Below are 25,159 nucleotides of genomic sequence, written 5' to 3'. Positions count from 1 at the left end.
TAAAATGATAAATGTTGACATGCAATGAACACGGCAGTCAGTAGTGAGGAAGGCAAATAGAATAGTTACAATTTGTATCGAATTTCATTTTTCATGGTATTGCATGGAACATCCTCTGGCACACTAGCTGTTCCTTTGTCAATAACTTTTCTCAGTTCTTGCGAATTCGCAGCGAATTAGATTTCTCTCGGATCGGCAGTAATTGCCGTTTATTGCGCAATACTACCATTACGTTGCAAAATATGTTGCACCATATATTGTGCGAGCCTCAATGCGCCTTGCCCTTCAATACAATGCGCAAACCATCAATGTCGCGCTCAGATGGTCCATATTATTGCACAACACTCAGTATAGCGCAATAAATACTCAGCGTGCGAGTGTCCCTTTAGGCAGCGGTCTGATGAACTCATTAACTGACCGTTGTGTGGGTACATGTTAACTGTTGGGACTGCTCATCTTGTGTGCTTTGTGACTCGTTATAGCCTCTGATGATGCTTTCAACACGCGAAGTAGAAATATTAGGCAGAAACATACGCCTCTGACGACGGCCTAACGGCCATCAAATAAACAACATCAAGCGGCCAAGCCGTTGGTGACGAAGAACAAGCTGGCAAAGGATGAGTACGGTGAAGGAAATCACTTATATAATTCTCATGGGAACCATCGGAAAATTTTCTTTAAACACTAGGATCCGTGTAAAATCTAAATCTAGTTGGCAGGACAGGGATCTGAACTCCGTTCTTCCCAAATGCGAGCCCAACATTTTAATCACTGTGTTGCTTCATACTGCACGGCCACTCCGGCCGACGCATCACAAAAAAAAATCACCAATTGACTCATGCGCAGCACTTACGAGCTTGTATGTGTACACTCTCCGAAAACGGTTAAGCCAAAATCACAGTGACTTTCGCTGCTCTGATGATGCCATTTCCTATTAAAAATTATCACGCACTCAGTCGTCACGACTCTCCCTCGAAGTGTCAAACTACTAGAGACGCCTTACGGACAGTGACGTCAGGGCACGGCAGTAGTTGAATTAGACAACGATTAGTAAGGAAGCGGACATGAGTTTATTGAATCAAGCGCCACTCTAAGTCTGCTTTTTGGAAGAAGTGTGAATGTGTCAGTACCTGAGCGCACCTCCCCCACCCCTCCTTGCCTCCCTCCTCCAGTCGCTCCAGGCTTCTCTTTCCCTTAATTATTGATTCCACCAAAGGCGAAATTGCCCGCCCGGGTAGCCGTGCGGTCTAACGCACTGCTTTCCGGACGGGAAGGCGTGCCGGTCCCCGGCACGAATCCGCCCAGCGGACTGATTTAGTGTCGAGGTCCGGTGTGTCGGCCAGTCTGTGGATGGTTTTTAAGGCGATCTGCCTCGGCGAATGCGGGCTCGTTTCCCTTATTCCGCGTCGGTTGCACTATGACGGCGATTGCAGCGCTAACACTTTCTCCACGTACGCTTACACCATAATTACTCTACCACCCACGTAAACACTGGGTTTACACTGGTCTGGTGTGAGACGTACGCGGGCGGGGAGGGGGGGGGGGGTGCTGGGGCGGAAACGCACAATAACTCTGGGTTCGGCGTGGGGCGGCGGCGGTGGGGTGAGTTGACTGCTGTACCTTGTTGTGGGGTTGTGTACCACTGTTTGCTACGGCGGGGACGAAGCCGAAGCATCTCCGTCGTTCCTAGGTCCCCAGTTCAATACAAAGGCGAAATTAGATGGACTGCGACTGATAATGAAACAGTAACAATGTGGCGAGTGCGGGACACAAGTAGGTGCAGTTCCGTTTGTAAAGTGAGTTGAGGTGCAAATAACGGCAATTGAACGTAAGAAACAGTGCTTTCAAAAGACGACTGCCAAAAGTAAATGTACGACAAAGCTTCTATAATAAAGTTTCTTTCGATCTCAGCCTCTGTTAACAACGAAGGAGAAAGCAGTGGTTTGCATACTGTGCAGAAATGTGCCGAATTTAATGACGTACACCGCGCAGGTATCCTGCTATCAAGTTTCCCGCTACCGAGATGTGCTGTTTTAACGGCCGGAGACGTCGCCTACGACGCTTACCCTGCGGTGATTTGCCTTGAGTGAGGCCATGTCTGGGAAAAGCGATACTTCGTTGTTGCGTAACAAGCAATTATTTTCGCCACTGGTGAAAGATATACGTTACTGAGAAAAACTGTATTTGGCTGACTTATGCTGTACAGCTAGGTAATGGAAATTATGCTTCACGTAGAATTATTTACTAGAGATGCACTCACTGATGCACGTTGTAAACAAATATGTCTTAACCACCAATCGTAAGAATTTTCCTTCATTCGTATTATAAAACCGTGAATATAACTCACAGTTAAACTCACAGCTCGTTTTCCATACGTCGTACAGCAACATTTTGTAACGCGTCGTTCTTCGAATTTTATGACCCGTTCCCCAACTTATTTCTATACTATGCTGTCATATCCCCTACGTTACACACATTATTTGTTAAAAATTGATTAAAAATAGTCTTGACCGCTATAAAACACAGGGTGACCATAAATCACCTTTATAACTTAAGACTTTAATAACATTAAAACTATACGGTTCTCTAGATGTGAAATTCGAAGCTTTTTTTGCTTTCCAGCTGACGCAAAAGTGAACTTCAGAATGTGATAAAATATCGACGCCACAGAAGAAAACTCAGTGTGGTCTGGTGGATATAGACGCCACGATTCCCTGGCCTCACACCACTAGACTTCATCCTGTGGGGTTTTGTAAATGGTCTGGTGTACCGAAGCGAGGTTGTATACCTACAGAACTTGCAGGCACGCGTTCACAAGGCATCTGAACATTTCACCGCGGAAATGTTGACTCGTACGTAGGGAGAAACAGAATTCCAATTAGACATTATCCATGCCACTAAGGGTGCACACGCTCATGTGTTTGTATGAGGAAATACAACTTTATGAGTTATCACATGTTAAAAACCATTACCTAATATTTAGTATAGTTCCAAAGGTATTAATTAAAGTCTTAGGCTGTAAAGATAATTGATGGGCTCTCGGACCATTTATACCATGATGGTATGCGGTGGCTCTGAATGAAGCAAGTGTAATGGCTCCACGAACTTCACCGCACACCAATATGGTATCAATGGACCGGAGATGACCACATTGTAACCGCAACCGATTACCACAGGAAATAAACATTTTCTTGCGGTCAAGGGTGTTTTTAATCCAATTTTAAAGTATTTTAGTTAGACCGCTGATTTTGTCCACGAGAATTGTTCTCAAAAATTACTAATACTTGTTACATATTTCAGTATTTGTCTTCAGCTATACGCCACTACTGCGAAAACTGCAGCAATGTTAGTTTCTAGTGCCATTAGTTTTATATATTAGTTTTATATATTTCCCTTATCTTTTTGGCCCCTGTGTCCACACGAACAATTTCGTAAGCTATTTCTTTCACTTTAGGCCTGTATCGGTGTTCATTAATTTTTCTTCCAGGGGAAAGTTCCTAGCATTCTGTGAGTGAACGACACAATTGGTAAAACGTTTCCGACAAAATGTAAGATGCAATCAGATCATACAGTTTCAATCTGGTAAGAAAAATCAGTTCAGTCGGAAAATAAAACACGATCCTGGAAACAACAGGTGTGATGTGAGCAAGCCATCTTCCACTGCATACTGTGGTGGTGGGGGTCCGACCAGCGAAGTATACAAGAAAGTCTGCGTGGAATTTGTATATGTAGGATGGTTCAAATGGCTCTGAGCACTATGGGACTCAACATCTGAGGTCATCAGTCCCGTAGACTTAGAACTACCTAAACTTAACTAACTTAAGTACATCACACAAATCCATGCCCGAGGCAGGATTCGAACCTGCGACCGTAGCGGTCGCACGGTTCCAGACTGAAGCGCCTAGAACCGCTCGGCCACACCGGCCGGCTGTATATGTAGAACTGAAGTAGTTTATTCTTCTATTTCTATATTTCAGTCACAGTTGCCGAGGAGCTGCAAACACTTTATTCTTTTTTATATTGCTTTAAATTTTCCACATACACTATTTTAATTTTTTTTTTCTCGGCGCTATCGTAAAATTCCTTCTTCACGTCTTGTACCTTGTGACTGAAGGAATTCTGGGTATATCGGCGTCTCGTCTTATAAAATACCTAAAATGCTAAAATGTACTCTAACGATTTACAGCTGTGTCCGTTAGAGCAAAGATGAGATTGGTTGGAGTGTGTGTGAATCTACATACGAGGGACGTTTATTAAATAATGCAACACATTTTTTTCTGTAAGCACGTTGGTTTTATTCAGGACTCCAATGCACCATATTATTTCCCACTGTTTTGGCTACAAAACCCTGTTTTCAGCGTAAACTCCGTTCCATACGACGGTCTAATGCTACCTTACTGGGAGAACTTGTTTGCCCGCATGGTACATGGCTGCATCAGTAACCTCCCCAACATCCACGTAGTGGAGTGCATCCCTCGTTGGGCCAAACAGACTGCCCCAGAAGACCGTCGCCATGGCTTTACCGGTTGAGAGTGGTGCGGCAGCACTCCATGTATTGCAGTTTTGTTTCCGGTTCAAAAATGTTCAAATGTGTGTGAAATCTTATGGGACTTAACTTGAAACGTGCCCTCAGAGGAATTAATGAATTACTGTGCTGATAAACCTCTTACATTATTTGCTTTTCAAACAGCTGAGCAAAACTGAACGTACTCAGACATTACTCTCTTTACTTATTCTGATCAACACTAAACTGACACACAATATTTCTAGCGCAACGCAATCTGACTTTCAATAATAATCCCTACAAAAGAATGGCCCTGACTACCAATAACCTATAGCTTTCATGAATCACTTACCTCACAAAAATCTTCGTTACTCAAACTACTGCAATACAGCGAGCGCCAATACTGCCAGCTAAATAAAAGATTCTGAGTGCACTAACTACTGATAGGCATAGTTAGCAAATGAAAGATTTTGATAGAGAACAAACAATGTATTTACTACCTTAATAGTGTTTAAAAGTCATAATATATATATCAGTTCATGACATCCACTCTTACAAATTTACTGTCTCTGATGGACACACATCCAGATCATCCGCTCTCAAAACTCCGCCATTTCTCTCCCCACATCCACCACTGCTGGCGGCTCACCTCCAACTGCGCAACGCTACGCGCTATTCACATTCAACTGCCCAACACTACAATAGCGAATATTACAACAATGCTAACCAGCCACAGACTGCACACAGCACAGCCAGTGATTTTCATACAGAGCACTACGTGACGTTACCAACATAAAAACCTAAACAGCTTAGGTACATCTTTCACCCCGTCGTCGGAGCTGAATCGCTTTCCGGTCAAATGTTCTTTTAACCCAGGGAACAGATGATAAGTCACTGGGCACCAAGTCAGGACTATAGGGTGGGTGGGTGATTATGTTCCACTGAAACTGTTGCAGGGCAGCAACGGTTTGCCGAGCGATGTGCGGGCGAGCGTTGTCATGGAGAATGTGCTACGCCCTTGCTCAACACCCCTCTTCTCCGGTTCTGAATTGCCCGTTTGAGTTTTTTTCAGAGTATCACAGTACCTGTCAGCGTTAATTGTGGTCCCTGCGATTCAGCTCCGACGACGAGGTGAAAGAAGAGGTTCATAACTTTCTGAACAGCATGGTGGCGAGCTGGTATGACATGGGCATACAAAAACTGTCACAGCGTCTACAAAAATGCATCGACAGAAATGGTGACTATGTCGAAAAATAGCTAAATGTTCAAGCTGTAAACTGATGTAAACCACTGTAGAAATAAACAGGTCTATGTACGAGGGCAGTTCAATAAGTAATGCAACACATTTTTTTTTCTCGGCCAATTTTGGTTGAAAAAACCGGAAATTTCTTGTGGAATATTTTCAAACATTCTCGCTTCGTCTAGTATAGTTTCATTTACTTCCGACAGGTGGCAGCGCTGTACGGAGCTGTTAAAATGGCGTCTGTAACGGATGTGCGTTGCAAACAACGGGCAGTGATCGAGTTTCTTTTGGCGGAAAACCAGGGCATCTCAGATATTCATAGGCGCTTGCAGAATGTCTACGGTGATCTGGCAGTGGACAAAAGCACGGTGAGTCGTTGGGCAAGGCGTGTGTCATCATCGCCGCAAGGTCAAGCAAGACTGTCTGATCTCCCGCGTGCGGGCCGGCCGTGCACAGCTGTGACTCCTGCAATGGCGGAGCGTGCGAACACACTCGTTCGAGATGATCGACGGATCACCATCAAACAACTCAGTGCTCAACTTGACATCTCTGTTGGTAGTGCTGTCACAATTGTTCACCAGTTGGGATATTCAAAGGTTTGTTCCCGCTGGGTCCCTCGTTGTCTAACCGAACATCATAAAGAGCAAAGGAGAACCATCTGTGCGGAATTGCTTGCTCGTCATGTGGCTGAGGGTGACAATTTCTTGTCAAAGATTGTTACAGGCGATGAAACATGGGTTCATCACTTCGAACCTGAAACAAAACGGCAATCAATGGAGTGGCGCCACACCCACTCCCCAACCAATAAAAAGTTTAAAGCCATACCCTCAGCCGGTAAAGTCATGGTTACAGTCTTCTGGGACGCTGAAGGGGTTATTCTGTTCGATGTCCTTCCCCATGGTCAAACGATCAACTCTGAAATGTATTGTGCTACTCTTCAGAAATTGAAGAAACGACTTCAGCGTGTTCGTAGGCACAAAAATCTGAACGAACTTCTCCTTCTTCATGACAACGCAAGACCTCACACAAGTCTTCGCACCCGAGAGGAGCTCACAAAACTTCAGTGGACTGTTCTTCCTCATGCACCCTACAGCCCCGATCTCGCACCGTCGGATTTCCATATGTTTGGCCCAATGAAGGACGCAATCCGTGGGAGGCACTACGCGGATGATGAAGAAGTTATTGATGCAGTACGACGTTGGCTCCGACATCGACCAGTGGAATGGTACCATGCAGGCACACAGGCCCTCATTTCAAGGTGGCGTAAGGCCGTAGCATTAAATGGAGATTACGTTGAAAAATAGTGTTGTGTAGCTAAAAGATTGGGGAATAACCTGGTGTATTTCAATGCCGAATAAAACAACCCCTGTTTCAGAAAAAAATGTGTTGCATTACTTATCGAACTGCCCTCGTACTTATAAAAAAATAGGAGACCTTACTTTTGGGATTACCCTCGTATCTTAGAAAATGAAGCGAGTCTAGCATTGTGCGAGCGCAGTGACGGAATCGCCTGCCAGGGCAACTGTAAATTGCTGCCACTCTTTTGTTAGGCGGGTATGGCTGCTCTTAGCTACCGAGTCATACTCTCCGCTGGGACTATTACACTGCTAAATCATAATCACTGTGGACACACAAACCGGTGGCCGGTCCAGCCTCTATATGGGCTGAGGTGAGAGTAGCGACACGGTGCTATATAGTGTAGTTTCACAGAGTGGGAGGTTGACCGCCTGATGGACGAAGCCCCGTTCGTGCGGCGCTTTTGTTGTGGCAGAAGTCGAGCGCCCGCGTAATGGGATACGGTGGCGACACACACACACACACACACACACACACACACACACACACAAAATGTTTGTCGCCTGCGGTCGCGCGCCGCTGTGTCCGCCTGCTGTTATCTCGACAAAGAGGCACAGAGCGAGAGAGCCTATCGTCGCGATAATCTCTGTGCCGCACGCCGCGAACTGAGTAGCAGGCTGGCATGATCTTTTCGCAGTTGTTGAGACATGGCACAAAAGGAATCCTCAACGGGACTGCATGTATCCATACGTCAGGTAGGTGCTGGGCAAGGGGGCCGAGACGAAAGAGGCGGCGCAGACCAGTTTTGCCAGATCCAGTTTGAAGAAAATCGACGGGACAAGGACCTAAATGTCGGGTCACAAACAAAGATATAAGTTTTCAGCGCTCGTTATTCTAAGCCATCTCGCTAAGACCTGCCCGGCCGTACCTGCCCCTTCCGTGTTTTCCCTTTTTGAAGTTTGGTTTTAACGTAATAGTTTCAAAATTTGTGTAGTGCTCAATTTGTTAAATGGTATTTTATTATTTTTCCACATCACCAATTTAGAGCCCACGTTTATTAAAGATTATTACTTCCAATAATCGCTGCTGCCATATCCCCCAATATTGACGATTCCTCCTGGGACAGCGAAATTGGTACAGTGGTGCAACGGTACTCATAAGTTCCGTTCATCAAACGGTGGCCTCGTCTACAAAAATCCTTAATAAAAAATCTCACATAGATGGTCTAAATACGAAAAAAAACCACGAATAATAATGTAACTTTAAAACGTAAGACGCACCGATTTGTGGTCTTGTTGATGTAGTTCATGTACCATGTGGTTACAATTAAGGTGCAGCTACTCACAGAGGTCCAGTGAGGGCTGTAGTTATCGTATGGCAGCGAAACTTAGTAGGTATGCCAATGCGCTTATGTGGAACCGATTAACGCAGAAAAAGAACAGTAGTTCGAGTTTTGGACATCAGATGGAGATCTGGCGCTTTACAGCATCTTGTCGCCGTTTCCGGAGCTCATGCTGTACAAACTATATCAGTGTCGGTTCATAATAAAGTCAACGTTATGCGTTCCTCACTTGTTTGACAGTTACTGCCCATATTCCATTTCTAATCTATTTCATATGGAAACATTTCTATACGTCATTTTTGCAGTCACAGCGCCAGATTTGCACCTGGTGGCCAAAATTGGAACTTTTTTTCAGCATAAATCGGTTCCCTATTAACACGCCGATTCTAGATCTGAATCTGTAATCGGAATGTAGAAGTCATACAGTTTTCAAATTGTTAACGAGAAATTCAGTTATATACAGGTTCAGATGCAATTGGCACTATATAGGAAACAAACGTTTCTGTTAATGCATACGTTTACTGAAATGAATACATGATCAGCGCAAAAATGGCGTTGACGCGCATCTATCTCCTAATACCACTTGGCAACGGTTTATACGAAACAGATCTATAGGCGACTTAAATATTTTTTTTTAAAAAAGAGTAAAAGCTGACAGCTCTGGTGTAACCATGATTTCACGTACAACAAATTCATGTTCTTTCTCTGTTGTCCCTTCTACTGCACAGGTTCAATGCAGTCTGGTATATCGTTTTCTGCGCTTTGTGAGACACTGTTCGATACAGGTGCAGTACTTCGCGAGGCACGATTAAACTCAATGACGAAGATGCAACCCAAGAGACAGGACAACAAAAAAACCTCGAAACTTGTCAAGTATTACTGATTTTCAGCGCGTTTCATTTGCAGTTCAGTGCCACAACACTGTCTTGTCACCCATAACATTTTCTTTGGCCATCACCTGCACCAGTGCTGGAATGAGTTCGATCATACAGCGCTAACCCTTCTGCCTCCAAACGGCGGATAAGCCACACTTCTTTGAACGGCAAAGAATGTTTCTTATGGACACAGACGGCATTAGGCATTCGCGAAATGAGGCGGAGTCTGTACTGGACACACTTGCACTTTGATAAATTTTACTCGTTATGGGAGACGAGCAGTTGTTTTACGAAATTCGTCAGTGATGGGTACCTGCTGTCGGGAAGACGAAGTTTTTTATTTCCTTTCGCAGAAGTTGGATCAAGATGAGTTTTAATTCCGATGCGCTAATCGTCGTCTACTAAGAAAGTTCTTCGGAAGTTCATTGATGATAGCTTAGTTACACAGCTCCATTACTACCGATGAAGCTTAACACAAAAAAGACTGATAAGATAAAGCGCAGTAAAACTTGCAGTACTGACGTCTGGTATGTGATTCGGTGTTACAGCTAAAAACGTTATCTGCTGGTCATTTGCTAAGTTTATCTCAGTTCCATCTCTTGTTCTAGATAAACAACATTATATAATTTACTCATTTGTACAGACATAAACGCTTTGCAGATGAAGTGTAGTAGGTTCACAAAAAAAAGTAATAGACGCATCCTTCAGTTAGAGAACGGAAGAAATGGGAATTTAACTTAGGGCGATATATAAGTTCAAATGGCTGTAAGCACTGTGGGACTTAACATCTGAGGTCATCAGTCCCCTAGACATCTCGACATTTGGGAATACTGCCGTCGGGATGGGCACATGGGGATCTGAACCGTCGTCCTCTTCGATGCGAGTCTGGTGAGCTAACTGCCGCGGTACTTCGCTCGATACAAAGTATTGGAGGGTGAGGTGCAGAAGTCAGGTGGAAGACGGAGAGAGGTACGGGACAGGTGGAGAGCGTATGAGGAGCCAGATGTAAATGGGTGTGAGGAGGGCAGGCAGGTTAAAAAGGGAGACTATTTGATGAGGCACGAGGAAGTGAGAAGAGGTGTGGGGAAGTAGAATGAAGATGGGGTGGCTGTTATGAAGCAAGTGGAAGAGGCAAGAGAGAAACAGAAGTGAGAGATTTAAATTTTTCCTAGTTATTTTGAAGAAACAACAGAAATTCAGACACATGCGTGTGCAGTATATGTGACATACGCGTAAGCGCGTAAAAGCGTGGAATAGAGTACGTCTGTATCAGTTGTGGCACTCCGGTGCTTCGCGCCAGCGGGCGCCCGGTCGCTGGGCCCTGGCGGGCTTCCCCGGCGGCGCTGGCGGTCTGTTTGTTACGGCTTCAGCTGGGCGGCCGCCCAGACCGGACTGCGCTCAGCTCTGCTCCGCTGTTGTGTGCCTCTGCGCCACCGCCGCTGCCGCACCTGCTGTGCGGCGCTTCACGGGTTTCCCGCGACGGCGACGCCGGATTAGCTCGCCAGCCGGCCTGTCCTGGAATGCAGCCGCTCTGTCTGCCGTCTGACGCTGCGCCGAGCCTCCCCACACATCCACTTAAGTCACGGCCTCCGGTTTGCCCCAACTGCATTGCGCTTTCTGTTCGTTCCTTTGTATTTCTTTGAAACATCCAGCCCTTTAAATGCGTGAATTTGCTGTGTCAGACAACTGTCCCTGTGCAACAATGCAACAATTTTTATTCGTTTAAAATTCCATTGCTGGGAAGTGTGAAAGCCTGTGACAGAAACTACTCTACTTGTAATAAAAGTTGTTTCTCCGTGAAGGCGGCGAGAAAGAAACCTCATACTGGCATGAAATGTACTAGCTTCATAGTTGTCCAAATGACTAGCATTTCAGCGCAAGACCATAAAGTAGGTAGACAATCTACACTACTCGCTATTAAAATTTGCTACACCACGATGAAATGCAGATGATAAACGGGTATTCATTGGACAAATATATTATACTAGAACTGACATGTGATTACATTTTCACGCAATTTGGGTGCATAGGTCCTGAGAAATCAGTACCCAGAACAACCACCTCTGGCCGTAATAACGGACTTGATACGCCTGGGCATTGAGTCAATGAGAGCTTGGATACCGTGTACAGGTACAGCTGCCCATGCAGTTTCAACACGATACCACAGTTCATCAAGCGTAGTGACTGCCGTATTATGACGAGCCAGTTGCTCGGTCACCATTGACCAGCCGTTTTCAATTGGAGACAGATCTGGAGAATGTGCTGGCCAGGACAGCAATCGAACATTTTCTGTATCCAGAAAGGCCCGTACAGGACCTGCAACATGCGCTTGTGCATTATCCTGCTGAAATGTAGGGTTTCGCAGGGATCGAATGAAGGGTAGAGCCACGGCTCGTAACACATCTGAAATGTAACGTCCACTGTTCAAAGTGCCGTCAATACGAACAAGAGGCGACCGAGATGTGTAACCAGTGGCACCCCATACCATCACGCCGGGTCATACGCCAGTATGGCGATGACGAATACACGCTTCCAATGTGCTGCTTTTATCTGAAAACTTTTCAGTTTTACAGGCTATATAAAAAAATAATCTCACCACATAGTACACGTATTCACATTATGATTTTCAAATACGTTCATAAAGCCAATATGCGTCACTATTTCTTTGAAATCCCACTTGAACAAAAACCTCACATTAGGTATCTCAAATTGGCGACATGAACTGCTGGCATACATTTGACAACACTTTCGTAGCTGTCCCATTGACATATTGACGAAAAGCCTACTGTTACGAATTGTATCATGGCCGTATCTATGCTGTCACCTGTTTTCCTCTCTGACTTAAGTCTGTCAACCTGAAGACGAAGAAGTAAAAGACCGAAATCTTTGATTAACAACTAGGTGGGTAAGCAGTATGGTTTCTTCTTAGGAGGCGGGAGCGAAAATTTCGAATTTGCACTCACAGTCAGATGGTGTTGCAGTTGGTCAAATTTTGCTTTTGTTGTGTTCGTACGTGTTACACAATAACGGAAGTCAAATGTCAACCTGAACTGCCGGACAAATTTGTTTATACGGCTTCTTAAAAGCTTGTTAAGTGAGTTCCGTTCAAAGGGCTGAGAAACTACTCTGATGTTTTTCCCAGTTTTACTGGGTTGTCACCAAATGAAATTCGTCAAAAATTAGCGAAGGTTTTTAAGGTATCTGCTTCTTCATTTTGACCCGTGCGAGACAGTGCATTAGTACAACAATGGATTGTTATGCACAGGGATACCTGTTCAAATCCGCATCTGGCCATACACGTATATTTTGTTTTTGTGTATAATTTTTGACTCCGTCGCTTCCAGATCTGGATCTCTTACCTCAATCTGATGTATTTGCCCTTCTGCATCATCCCTGAAAGTTTGTGACGTCGTCACATGAATCACCCTGTATATGCCACACGTCTCCTGCTCTTCCCCTTTCTGCTCTGCTGTGTTCATCCGCGAGTATCTCACTCCTCCCCCCCCCCCCCCTTATAAACCCTGTAACGAAGTCTACAAAATACACCGTTCATGCAGGGCAGCCTGCGGGAGTTAGCTGGTAATTAGCCACACTGTATTACCTCCCAGAGAATAAACAGTAAGTGTACCAAATTTTGTTGAATCGCATCCAGTGGTTGAGGGGATGGCATGAGACAGACATACATAAACACATACATCCCTATTATGATTTAAATCAAACTTTCAAAACGCTGTAGAAATAACATCACTGGTCAGAATGATGTCAAATTGCAACGGAATGTTATCGGAGAAGGGGGAAAACGTATGGCAGAAGAAAAAAAATAGTGAAAAAATTGATCAATAGATGGCGCTGTGTGTGTCAGAAATCGTAAATGGAAACACTTGTCATGCGCACGACCCACTGAAGTTCGTATGAACACGCCGGGTACACGGTTTTTCCTCCTTTCGCGTCTGCGACGTTCGCCACGACTGTCTCAATGCAGGATCGCACTCTGCTTGTAAAGCTGTATTACAACAATGACGACTGCGCACACGTCGCTCTGCAGAAGTTCCGGACACTGAAGGATTTGAAAAAAGACGTTGGTCCTATGACTGCCGTGGGTCTGAAGAAAATGATTCGGAAATTCGAAAAGACGGGTCTCTTGGTTTGCAATCTGATAGAGGGAGGAAACGAATTGATTCACCGTCAGTGGAAGCAGTGGCCATAGCAATGCAGGAGGAGACGAGCTGTGGTGTGCTAACATTTGGTGCACGGAGAGTTGCCCGAACACTGGACATGCCCGTGAGCGCTGTGCGTAAAATCCTACGAAACTTCCTTCTTTGCTATCCATTCAAAATTACCCATGTGCGCGAGTTTCTTCCTGTTGACCTTCCAGCAAGAGAGACCTTTGTTTTAGGATTTCTTGCTCGCGTGGAAGTGGACAATGACTGGCCGTGGAAGATTTTGTGGACAGACGAAGCCCACTTCCATCTGACAGGATATGTCAATACCCAGAATTGTCGAATATGGGAAACGGAAAATCCACACGCAAGACAACCAGTACCACTTTATCCCGAAAAGGTTACTGTGCGGTGCGGATTTACGGCATCATTTATCAATGGCCCATATTTTTTCGAAGAGACAGGTGCTTCCGGTCCTGTTAGCTGTACCGTCACTGGTAAGCGCTATGAGTGTGTTTTGTGCAACAACGTCATTCCAGCTCTCCAACAGCGTGGATATGTGGATGGGATCATTTGTATGCAAGATGGCGCACCTCCGCTCATTGCAAATCCAGTTAAGCAGCTTCTGAAGCGCCGTTTCGGAAATGCTAGAATTATCAGCTGCCATTTCCCTACAGCCTGGCCGTCCCGATTACCTGATCTTAATCCTTGTGACTTCTGGCTGTGGGACTACCTGAAAGACGTTGTATTGTGTGTTCCGATTGCAAACTTAGTTGCATTAAAGGCACGCATTGTGCAACACATTCTGAACGTGACCCCGAAAACACTTCGATTAGCAGTGGAACATGCTGTGTCTCCGTTTCAACTTGTTGTAGAATACGGAGAAAACGGTGAACAGCATATTGGACATATTTTGCGCCAGTCAAACGGAAATTAATAATCCAATTTGATTTCTAGTGATGCTTTTTATGTAGTGCTTGGTCTCAGGACAATTAAAAACCGATTTCTTCCATCCGATGTGATATGACCTTGCTGTGGTGAATGGGCTTACGTAACTAACAGTACCACACCTGTACACCCATGCACACTGAGTAGTACAGTTTGTTTAACGTCAAACGTTCACCTTAGGGATTGTTGCATGATTCATTTGTCATTAGGCGTCGACCACTATTAAATTATGATGCTTACAGCACCATCTATTACTACATTTTGTGACTATTTATTTTCCTTCTGCCGGACGTTTGTTTCCTATGAAAAGGATGCTGCCCGTGTCCCTCCTCAATACGAACTAGTACTACATCTCAAATGACCTTAGCTCGGCAGCCGAAATCATTCTCCTTATTTTTTTACCCGTACCGGACTGGGTTCCTGAAGACGAACGTTGCAGTGTTTCTTTTGAAGATAATCCACGAGGAAGATGGCTGAAAGCCATAGTCACAAATGTAAAGATCTAGAAAGCACACATTACTGTGTTGGGAGATTAGTGATAAAAAATGAGGGAAATAGCTGACGCTAAATGCATATTAGAAGAAAAAGCACCGTACATACTATGGGAAGAATTAACCTATGAAAATGGATTGTGCAAGAGGGGTACAGCATTAGCTGAGTGCTGGGGAAAAGTAAATGAGAATTTGAATTGTTAAAAAAAGTCAGTTATTTTGTGCCCCAATTATTTTCCGCGGATCAGAAGTGGGTCCATCAACGCACGCCAGAAAATAATTAGTATTTAAAATAGAAAGGAGGATTCCATACTTTGGGATTGTTGCAGAAATCGTTTTTTTTTTGTGGGGGCGGGGGGGACATTAGAGGATCCATTGTTGTTGGTTACGTTTCAGAGACCAGTTTACACTGCAGGCTATTGGAAGCACATAGTGATATTTTTCCCTTTGCATATGTGGGTCCACAGCCACCAAGTGTTTTGTGAAACAAAACATAGTCCTTAGTAGGCTGTACAGTTATTCTTCATTTGTTGCGCGAATGGCCAATTACGACTCTGAGTCTTTTCCAGTACCTACAAAAATACATGAACATGGACGAGTATTATATTAAAATATATACAGTGTGGAATATCATTAACCATAACTCTAATTTTGTTTACATTCCATATAGCCAGACTTTCTTACTTATTCATAAGCGCCGGCCGTGGTGGCCGAGCGGTTCTAGGCGCTACAGTCTGGAACCGCGCGACCGCTACGGTCGCAGGTTCGAATCCTGCCTCGGGCATGGGTGTGTGTGATGTCCTTAGGTTAGTTAGGTTTAAGTAGTTCTAAGTTCTAGGGGACTGATGACCTCAGAAGTTAAGTCCCATGGTGCTCAGAGCCATTTGAACCATTTTATTCATAAGCAGTATGCTGTATGCCGTATCTGTCGTAGCAAATGATCGAAAAAACCATTTCATATTCTCATCCATAAGTGGAATAATACGTCTGCATTGCTATCTGCGATCGAAAACATCGTACTAGAAGCAAATGACCAATTCATCTCATGTCTATGCCACAACACGTAAGGCGTATTGCGTACTCCTTACGAATACTCGTAAGTAACAAAGGCTGTCTATGAGTAATGTCAATTACAGTTATGATAAATGACATTTCAGATTACATATATTTTAATATAATACTCGTCCTTGTTCATGTATTTTTGTAGGTGCTGGAAAATGGCAGAGTCGAAATTGAGTGGGAGGTCAAGGGAACGTTCTGCCCAGGGCAACGGTTGAACACGCTCTGTCCCGAGGTACGTCAGAAAAATATGCAGTACGTTGTTGAGAGACAGTCATGGAGACCATAAAGATACGGCACCGCCACCGGCGTTAATAAGCCAGACATGTAACGGCTGCTGTCCAAATAGCAGGCTATGAGAATCAGAGAAAAAGGAAGGAAGGAAAATTGGAGTTTAACGTCCCGTCGGCGAATCAGAGACGAGCGAATCAGAGACGATGCTGTCTTGTACAGTACTGTTCAAAAGTTTTCTATCACCTATCAAAACTATGGATTTGTAGTTGAAACAGAAATTTCATTTTGAATATTCTATCCCCAATCTGGCAATAAAACAAATATAAACATGTAAAGACGAACGGCCTCTCTTGTGTATCTGACTGGTTGTTCGTTATCTCTGACGGTGTTACTGAAATAGGCCTCAACCCCTTCGCTGTCTGAAAAGCAATAAAATCGATTTAGTTTACAGTACATTGTGTGCATCTAGCAGTGTGTTTGTATACCCGATCAGATTCATATTCTATTACCTCCTAAAGTCACAGAAACAAATAACTGGAATTTTTAAAAAAAGGTGCTGTAACTCTATCTCAGCATCAAGGAGGCTATTCTAGTGGGACAGTAGCAACAAAAGTTCAGGTATCCGAATCCTACAATAGTGAATACGTTGCAGCGATTCAAGCAGACTGGTGCCAATGCAAGTCTGTTGCTATCTGGGAGACCCGAGTAACATCATACAGGGAAGATGAGTTCATATTTCTACAGAGTAAACGTTAGAGGGCTCTTACTGCACCTGAAATTTGCGAAGAAGTAAATAGTATGCGAGCAGTTCCATCTTTGTCCCAACACTACAACGGCGTCTTCGTGAAAAAGTTTTAAATGGTCGTATAAGCGGCCAAAAAAAAAAAAAAAAATAAATAAATAAATAAAAATAAAAATAAAAAAAATAAAAAACTTATTCCGCAAGTAAAGTAAGGTGAAATGATTGCAATGGGCACAGCAAGATAAAAACTGGAGCGTGCAACAATGTTCCAAGGTATTATTCAGGGACGAATGTAAGTCTGAAGTATTTGGAAGTCATCGTTGAATGTCTGTTCCTCGACTTCGTGGAGAACGTATGAAGAGTCAGTGCATAACGCCAACAGCGAAGCATGGTGGACCTTCGGGCCTCAGCTGCCTCATTATCAGCGAGTATCTTTCATCAATGTGCATTTTCGTTATTGTTCCATGAAGTATTTCTGTATTTATGACATGACATTGGTTTTCCAGAAGCCCTGGTCTGTAGCAACAAATAAAGTTTGATTTTGGTTATTCTTACATGTTAAACAACTTGGTCATTACGATTACGTAACTTGCCTCAAATTCATGAAAATCTAATATTGTTTATTCTTGCATTAACCCACAGAAATATCATTTACCTTTCGTCATTTTAAAAATAAAAGTGCTGAAAGAAAATTCTTTTTCATTCTAATGTTTAGTAGTTAGACGCTAATGTATTTTTAATTTATGAACAAACAGCAACTAGTCACTGTTTATGAATTTATCTTACGTACTACATGGAATCTGCCGTAGCTAGAAGTTATGTACTGGACCCCTAGCATTTTTCGTAGTTCAGCCGGCCGCGGTGGTCTCGCGGTTCTAGGCGCGCAGTCCGGAACTGCGCGACTGCTACGGTCGCAGGTTCGAATCCTGCCTCGGGCATGGATGTGTGTGATGTCCTTAGGTTAGTTAGGTTTAAGTAGTTCTAAGTTATAGGGGACTGATGACCATAGCTGTTAAGTCCCATAGTGCTCAGAGCCATCTGAACCATTTTTTTCGTAGTTCATTTACGATAGATGTACGCAAAATGCATCAAAATAGTCGAAGATTTACTCACTATATTAATAGATATTTTCTGACTCTACCTTGTTTTAGATTTTATGACGAGAAGTGCGTTATATATGGCATAGTGCTTTGGCGACTCAAGACCAAATTATCAAGTTTCAACCTAACCTAGACCATGAAAACACTACCGATCAGCCAACTTTCTTCAGAATGATCAGAACATATAAAATGGTATTCTGTCGGTCAGAAATATTGCCTCCTAACAGCGTGTAACCATTTTTGTAACAGCTGTCGTTTTGAGAAAGGAAACCTGCAAATAGATGCACAGACATTATGCTAATACCGTGTTACAAAAACATTTATTAAGCAAGTGCACTGATATACAAAACAACTTAAAATATTCACATACCTGTGAAATGTAATATTCGTTCCTTTCTCGAATTTATTTGTACAATTAATCGCTGCACAACTCTTCACCATTGTACTTCTTTTGATTGGAACGTACAGACAGTAGAATTACGAGTAACGAATACTGTATGTACGCCCCAACAAATATACAACGTTGAATCAGGGTCTTCATAAACAACAATACTACACAACACATCAGACTACAACCACCATAATGGCGTCCAGCCGAAGGTTCAAAGTATCCCGCGACTGCAGCGCCATCAGTGAGTCTAGTTATTTTTTACAAGGTCTTTGGTGGCTGCAGACTGAAACACGTCACAGACTGGTCGCACGGCGCAGCTTCCCGCTGCTTAGTATTCAAGGAGACACTCAGCCAACCCCGCCGACCGTTAGGGAAGCCCCGGCCGTGCGCACGACTGCTGTCGCCGGTGTCGCCAAATACCTGCGCTCCAGCTCCATCCGCGGCGCCGCGAGGAGGTAGCAGCCAGTGCAGGCGCGTCTACAGGCCGTGTAGCAGCCGCGGGATCCGAGGCCAACGTCCCACTGGAAGAGGTCTTTTCTCCAACGTCATTTCCCAAGAAGAAAAGAAAGAGATCTATACCTGGATTTCAGATGCGCGAAAATTTTATTGCATCCCACATAGGGCCTTGTTTACTAAGTTGAAACTAGATAATAGTTGTGGACCCGCTCTGGCAACAGCCTTGAGCCTTGTTTACCTCACAGACGTAAAGTCGTACAGGTATAAGGATCCAGCATCGTACAATAAGACAAGCTGCAACACGGCACGGCACAAGGATTCATACCAGGGCCAATGTTGTTAATGGTTGGTTGGTTGATTTGGCGGGAGGAGACCAAACTGCGAGGTCATCGGTCTCATCGGATTAGGTTAGGATGGTGAAGGAAGTCGGCCGTGCCCTTTCAACGGAACCATCACGGCTTTTGCCTGAAGCGATTTAGGGAAATCACGGAAAACCTAAATCAGGATGGCCGGATTGAACCGTCGTCCTCCCGTGTTGTTAATGATATAAGCTCAAACAAATACACTCCTGGAAATTGAAATAAGAACACCGTGAATTCATTGTCCCAGGAAGGGGAAACTTTATTGACACATTCCTGGGGTCAGATGCATCACATGATCACACTGACAGAACCACAGGCACATAGACACAGGCAACAGAGCATGCACAATGTCGGCACTAGTACAGTGTATATCCACCTTTCGCAGCAATGCAGGCTGCTATTCTCCCATGGAGACGATCGTAGAGATGCTGGATGTAGTCCTGTGGAACGGCTTGCCATGCCATTTCCACCTGGCGCCTCAGTTGGACCAGCGTTCGTGCTGGACGTGCAGACCACGTGAGACGACGTTTCATCCAGTCCCAAACATGCTCAATGGCGGACAGATCCGGAGATCTTGCTGGCCAGGGTACTTGACTTACACCTTCTAAGGCACGTTGGGTGGCACGGGATACATGCGGACGTGCATTGTCCTGTTGGAACAGCAAGTTCCCTTGCCGGTCTAGGAATGGTAGAACGATGGGTTCGATGACGGTTTGGATGTACCGTGCACTATTCAGTGTCCCCTCGACGATCACCAGTGGTGTACGGCCAGTGTAGGAGATCGCTCCCCACACCATGATGCCGGGTGTTGGCCCTGTGTGCCTCGGTCGTATGCAGTCCTGATTGTGGCGCTCACCTGCACGGCGCCAAACACGCATACGACCATCATTGGCACCAAGGCAGAAGCGACTCTCATCGCTGAAGGCGACACGTCTCCATTCGTCCCTCCATTCACGCCTGTCGCGGCACCACTGGAGGCGGGCTGCACGATGTTGGGGCGTGAGCGGAAGACGGCCTAACGGTGTGCGGGACCGTAGCCCAGCTTCATGGAGACAGTTGCGAATGGTCCTCGCCGATACCCCAGGAGCAACAGTGTCCCTAATTTGCTGGGAAGTGGCGGTGCGGTCCCCTACGGCACTGTGTAGGATCCTACGGTCTTGGCGTGCATCCGTGCGTCGCTGCGGTCCGGTCCCAGGTCGACGGGCACGTGCACCTTCCGCCGACCACTGGCGACAACATCGATGTACTGTGGAAACCTCACGCCCCACGTGTTGAGCAATTCGGCGGTACGTCCACCCGGCCTCCCGCATGCCCACTATACGCCCTCGCTCAAAGTCCGTCAACTGCACATACGGTTCACGTCCACGCTGTCGCGGCATGCTACCAGTGTTAAAGACTGCGATGGAGCTCCGTATGCCACGGCAAACTGGCTGACACTGACGGCGGCGGTGCACAAATGCTGCGCAGCTAGCGCCATTCGACGGCCAACACCGCGGTTCCTGGTGTGTCCGCTGTGCCGTGCGTGTGATCATTGCTTGTACAGCCCTCTCGCAGTGTCCGGAGCAAGTATGGTGGGTCTGACACACCGGTGTCAATGTGTTCTTTTTTCCATTTCCAGGAGTGTACATTCTACAATTCGCAGACGACACAACATCGTTAGCCAGTGGAAAGAGAACAAGCAGTCTGTTAACAAGCATATGTTCAGCCCGATGAGAGCAGGTATTAGTTTAGCGGTAATACGATGGAAACAAGGGTAAACAAAACACACAGGTAGAAATGTAGCGTCATTGACACTGGAGCAATGAATCAAACTGGAACTCTTTAAAACTCTGGTCTTCTACGTCGACTGAAAATTAACTTGGAACGAGCTAACTTCACATCTGTCGGTCACGCTCTCGTGAGTCGTACGTCTTCTGAGGAAACTAATCTGCAGTGCACTAGAACATTAGCTAACAGCCCGCTCCGCCCTATTTCGCAGCCGCATCAGCTATGAACTGCTGATATGGGGCCACTCTGCAGGATGCAGCAAAGTGCTGCTGCTACAGAAGAGAGCAGTGCGGATCACACGGCCGCGCGGGATTAGCCGAGCGGTCTCAGGCGATGCAGTCATGGACTGTCCGGCTGGTCCCGACGGAGGTTCGTGTCCTCCCTCGGGCATGGGTGTGTGTGTTTGTCCTTAGGATAATTTAGGTGAAGTAGTGTGTAAGTTTAGGGACTGATGACCGCCGGCCGGAGTGGCCAAGCGGTTCTAGGCGCTACAGTCTGGAACCACGCGACCGCTACGGTCGCAGGTTCGAATCCTGCCTCGGGCATGGATGTGTGTGATGTCCTCAGGTTAGTTAGGTTTAAGTAGTTCTAAGTTCTAGGGGACTGATGACCTCAGAAGTTAAGTCCCATAGTGCTCAGAGCCATTTGATGGTTGGTTCAAATGGCTCTGAGCACTATGGGACTTAACATCTATGGTCATCAGTCCCCTAGAACTTAGAACAACTTAAACCTAACTAACCTGAGGACATCACACAACACCCAGTCATCACGAGGCAGAGAAAATCCCTAACCCCGCCGGGAAGAGCCATTTGACTGATGACCTCAGCAGTTAAGTCCCATAAGATTTCACACACATTTGAACATTTTATTTTTCAAGTGACATACGAGTTATTGTAACCACATCTTTACTAAATTAGGTGTTATGACCGTTTATAGCCAATGTGGATTCAGCAACCTCACACGTGCGACTGAACTATAATACATTCAGCACGAGGTGTCCAGTTCACCTCCACATCTACAGCTACATTCTGCAAGCTACCTTATGGCGTATATGTACGTGTACTACTGTCGCTCCCCTCCACTTTTTGTTTCCTGTCTCAGTAGCAAGTTATCTGCGGGAACAAATACTGTTGGCGAGCCTCCGTCTGCGCTCGAATTTCCCTAATTTTACGTTCTCGGTCTTTCCACGAGACGCGAAAAAGTAAGCGACCACATAATTCGTTGACTCTCCTACAACAGAGCCGGTCTTCTGTTTATCATTCCATGACGTTGGCAACACATCCTCAAAACCACTCCAGAATTCCTTCGGGTGCACACTTTTATTGGGGTCAGATCTCAAAACTTGTCTGTGAGTGACATGCAATTTCAGTTGAGTCAGAAATCGAATTTCGGCTGTGCGACAACAGTCAGGAAAGATGAAAAATAAATTTACTGATATCTTTCAATACAAAAATTATTTTATTTTGCGAGTACAAAGACAGCTTATCCTCTACGCCCATAATAAATCTGCGGAGTTCGCCATTTAGTAATCATGTAAATCAGAGCTGTTATCCGCTTTTGCACAAACTTCTTAATGGCATCTTCCTTAGGCTTGTACTTTTAACCTGACTGGAAACTACTCCGCATTTCCATTTGTTTTCTTTTCCCCAGTACTCCTCAAAGAAGGCCTGTTTAAAACTTTCCATGCTGTCATATTTTTCTAGTGTCCCCATACAGGAGCTTCTCCCACGAAACTGGACAGTTTCCTGATAAGAGGATTGTACCAAGTTCCTTGAGATTCAATAGAGAATTTATATATTCATTTTATTTTATCATCCGTCTCCGAACTAGTCTGATGCGACAGCAACGACTACCGCAACGAGGTATACCAATATTAGTACTGAATACACATTCTTTGGAACTCATGAGAAGTTATTAATATGATTACTAGATGATAAGAATCGTTCTATCTCCATTTCGCTTTCAAACAACCAGAAGCTCCGTCAGATGGACGTCAGGGGTGGCTTTCCTGTCTTTGTAAACATCTGGAAGAACTTGACTTCCCACAACTCATGTCACAGTTCCTTTTCCCACTGTTTTCTTGCATTTTCACCCGTTAGGCGGCGATTTTTAGCGACATTACGCACTCTCGCGCAGAGAACACTAATGAGAGGCAGCTAGCTGTGTTACACTCCTCGCGGCTCACGCCAAATGAAACAGGAATGGCTCTTAAAAATGGAATACAGGCATCTGATAGAAATTTATAATTTCGTTCGGTCCTGTCTGCAAGCTGTCATACACATACTTAAATATTTGATTAGTGAACACACCGCTAGTCAGTTGTAAGGGAGACTAAGAAACAATGCGTAGCACGACAGTTTCGACCAACATGTCTTGGTGCACGCACGCTTTGCCGGCTGGGAAGGGAACCAAGCATCCTTCATGAGCTATTACTCATCTCTTCGCTAACGGTAACATTCTTAAGCGAGAACGCGTGTGTCAGAGCCCGGATAGCTCAGTCGGTAGAGCATTAGGCTTTTAACCTAAGGGTCCAGGGTTCAAGTCATCAGTCCGTGGCAAACATGTGCGGTACCAGGGAAAAATATATTTGACGCCACATGCACCTACAGGGACATAATAGCACAGGCAGCCACCACCAGAAGCGCAGGTGCCATAATTTCGGTGGACTTCAACAAAGCCTTCGACAGGATCGACCACAAATATCTCGTAGAGACACTAAATAGACTCGGGTTTGGGCAAAAATTCATCGCAATCATCCATAAGATACTAAGTACTGCAAGATCGACAGTAATAATCAATAGTTGGGAAACAAAACTGATAAAACTGGACAGATCCGTGAGGCAAGGCTGTCCATTGTCAATGGCTCTATTCGCTATAGCACTGGACCCACTCCTGCGGAAACTCACAAACGACATCAGAGGCTTCTCCGTAGGAGGCAAAGCAGTAGCATGTATAGCCTACGCTGACGACCTAGGCATCTTTATTGAAGACCAGGAAGATATTGGGAGAGTAGAAACCATCATGAATACATTCCAAAAAGCGTCAGGCGCCCAAACCAACCCCAGAAAAACAGTGCTACTGCCGATAAGGAATCAACGACTCAAACCAGACAGCCAATGGTATAAAATAGCAGAAAGCCATAAAGTTCTTGGAATATATATACAGTCTTGTCCACTTAGAATGGCCGCATACAACTGGAGGGACGTGCTACACACCATAAGAGGTCTCTCCAGACAGCACGCGAACCGGAAGCTAACAATCCACCAGAAAACAGAACTGATAAACACGACGATCCTGTCGAAAGCTTGGCACCTGGCGCAAATCTTAAGCATCCCGACAGAAATTGCGCGAGCACTAACGAGCGCAGTGTACTACCTGTTGTGGCGTCGAAATATATTCAAAGTGGCGCAAGCAACGTGCTCGCTGCCAACAAAAGAAGGGGGACTAGGTCCAGTTGATATAAAGACCAAATTTGCAGCCCTTCTACTGAAACGAACGCTCGCCATCCAGGACAAAAACCCTGACAGCGTCACAGCCAAGATAATTGGAAGACACAAGCCCGCATCACAAGAAGCGCCGGTCGACACGAGACACATTCCCTGCAGAATGCGACACGTCAGGCTGCACTACGCCAACAAAAGTTACGTTCTGGACACCGTGGCGAACCCCAGCCACAGAACAGCCAAGAGAATATACTGGGCCCTCAGGGGGAAGCCGGAAAAAAACAAAATTGAACAAAAACTCCCGCAATACAATTGGAAACAAATATGGGGGAACGTCTCAGAAAACGTGTTACCTAAACATGCGAAGGAGACATGGTACAAAATAATTAACAGAACGGTACCAACCAACCAAAGACTGGCGGAGATAAAACTCGTCGCAAGTGACAAGTGTGACGTATGTGGCATGACCGACACCCTCGAGCACCGATTCACGTGCAGGAATGCCATCAACATCTGGGAAGCGTGCCAGCAGATGGTGGCCCACATCAACAGAACGGCGCCGGGAAGCATCACAGTGGAAGCAATCACCGCCCCAGACTGCAACCCATTTCCACGACCCAAGCGACTGGCGACTCTCTGGATCCTCGCCATGACGGCACACGCCATCGTAGCGCGGAGGCAGACCGACCGGCTGGCCTTCCTGATGGACCTCTGGGAGGAGAACAAGACGGCCCAGCAGCACAGGC

At 45.3% G+C, this 25,159-nt stretch overlaps 1 protein-coding gene and 1 non-coding gene across 2 annotated transcripts in view; one reads left to right on the top strand and one right to left on the bottom strand.

Annotated features, from left to right (window-relative positions):
• Positions 1-25,159, bottom strand: part of LOC124712154 — a 1,187,639-nt gene that overhangs the window by 1,024,497 nt on the left and 137,983 nt on the right. The gene's annotated exons all lie outside the window — the stretch shown is intronic.
• On the top strand, positions 23,454-23,528 carry Trnak-uuu. The gene has a single exon. It is a non-coding gene; the product is annotated as a tRNA-Lys (tRNA).

This window comes from Schistocerca piceifrons, chromosome 8 (assembly GCF_021461385.2).
Source record: "Schistocerca piceifrons isolate TAMUIC-IGC-003096 chromosome 8, iqSchPice1.1, whole genome shotgun sequence".
Taxonomy (NCBI): domain Eukaryota; kingdom Metazoa; phylum Arthropoda; class Insecta; order Orthoptera; family Acrididae; genus Schistocerca; species Schistocerca piceifrons.
This window is presented reverse-complemented; position numbering and strand designations above follow the sequence as displayed.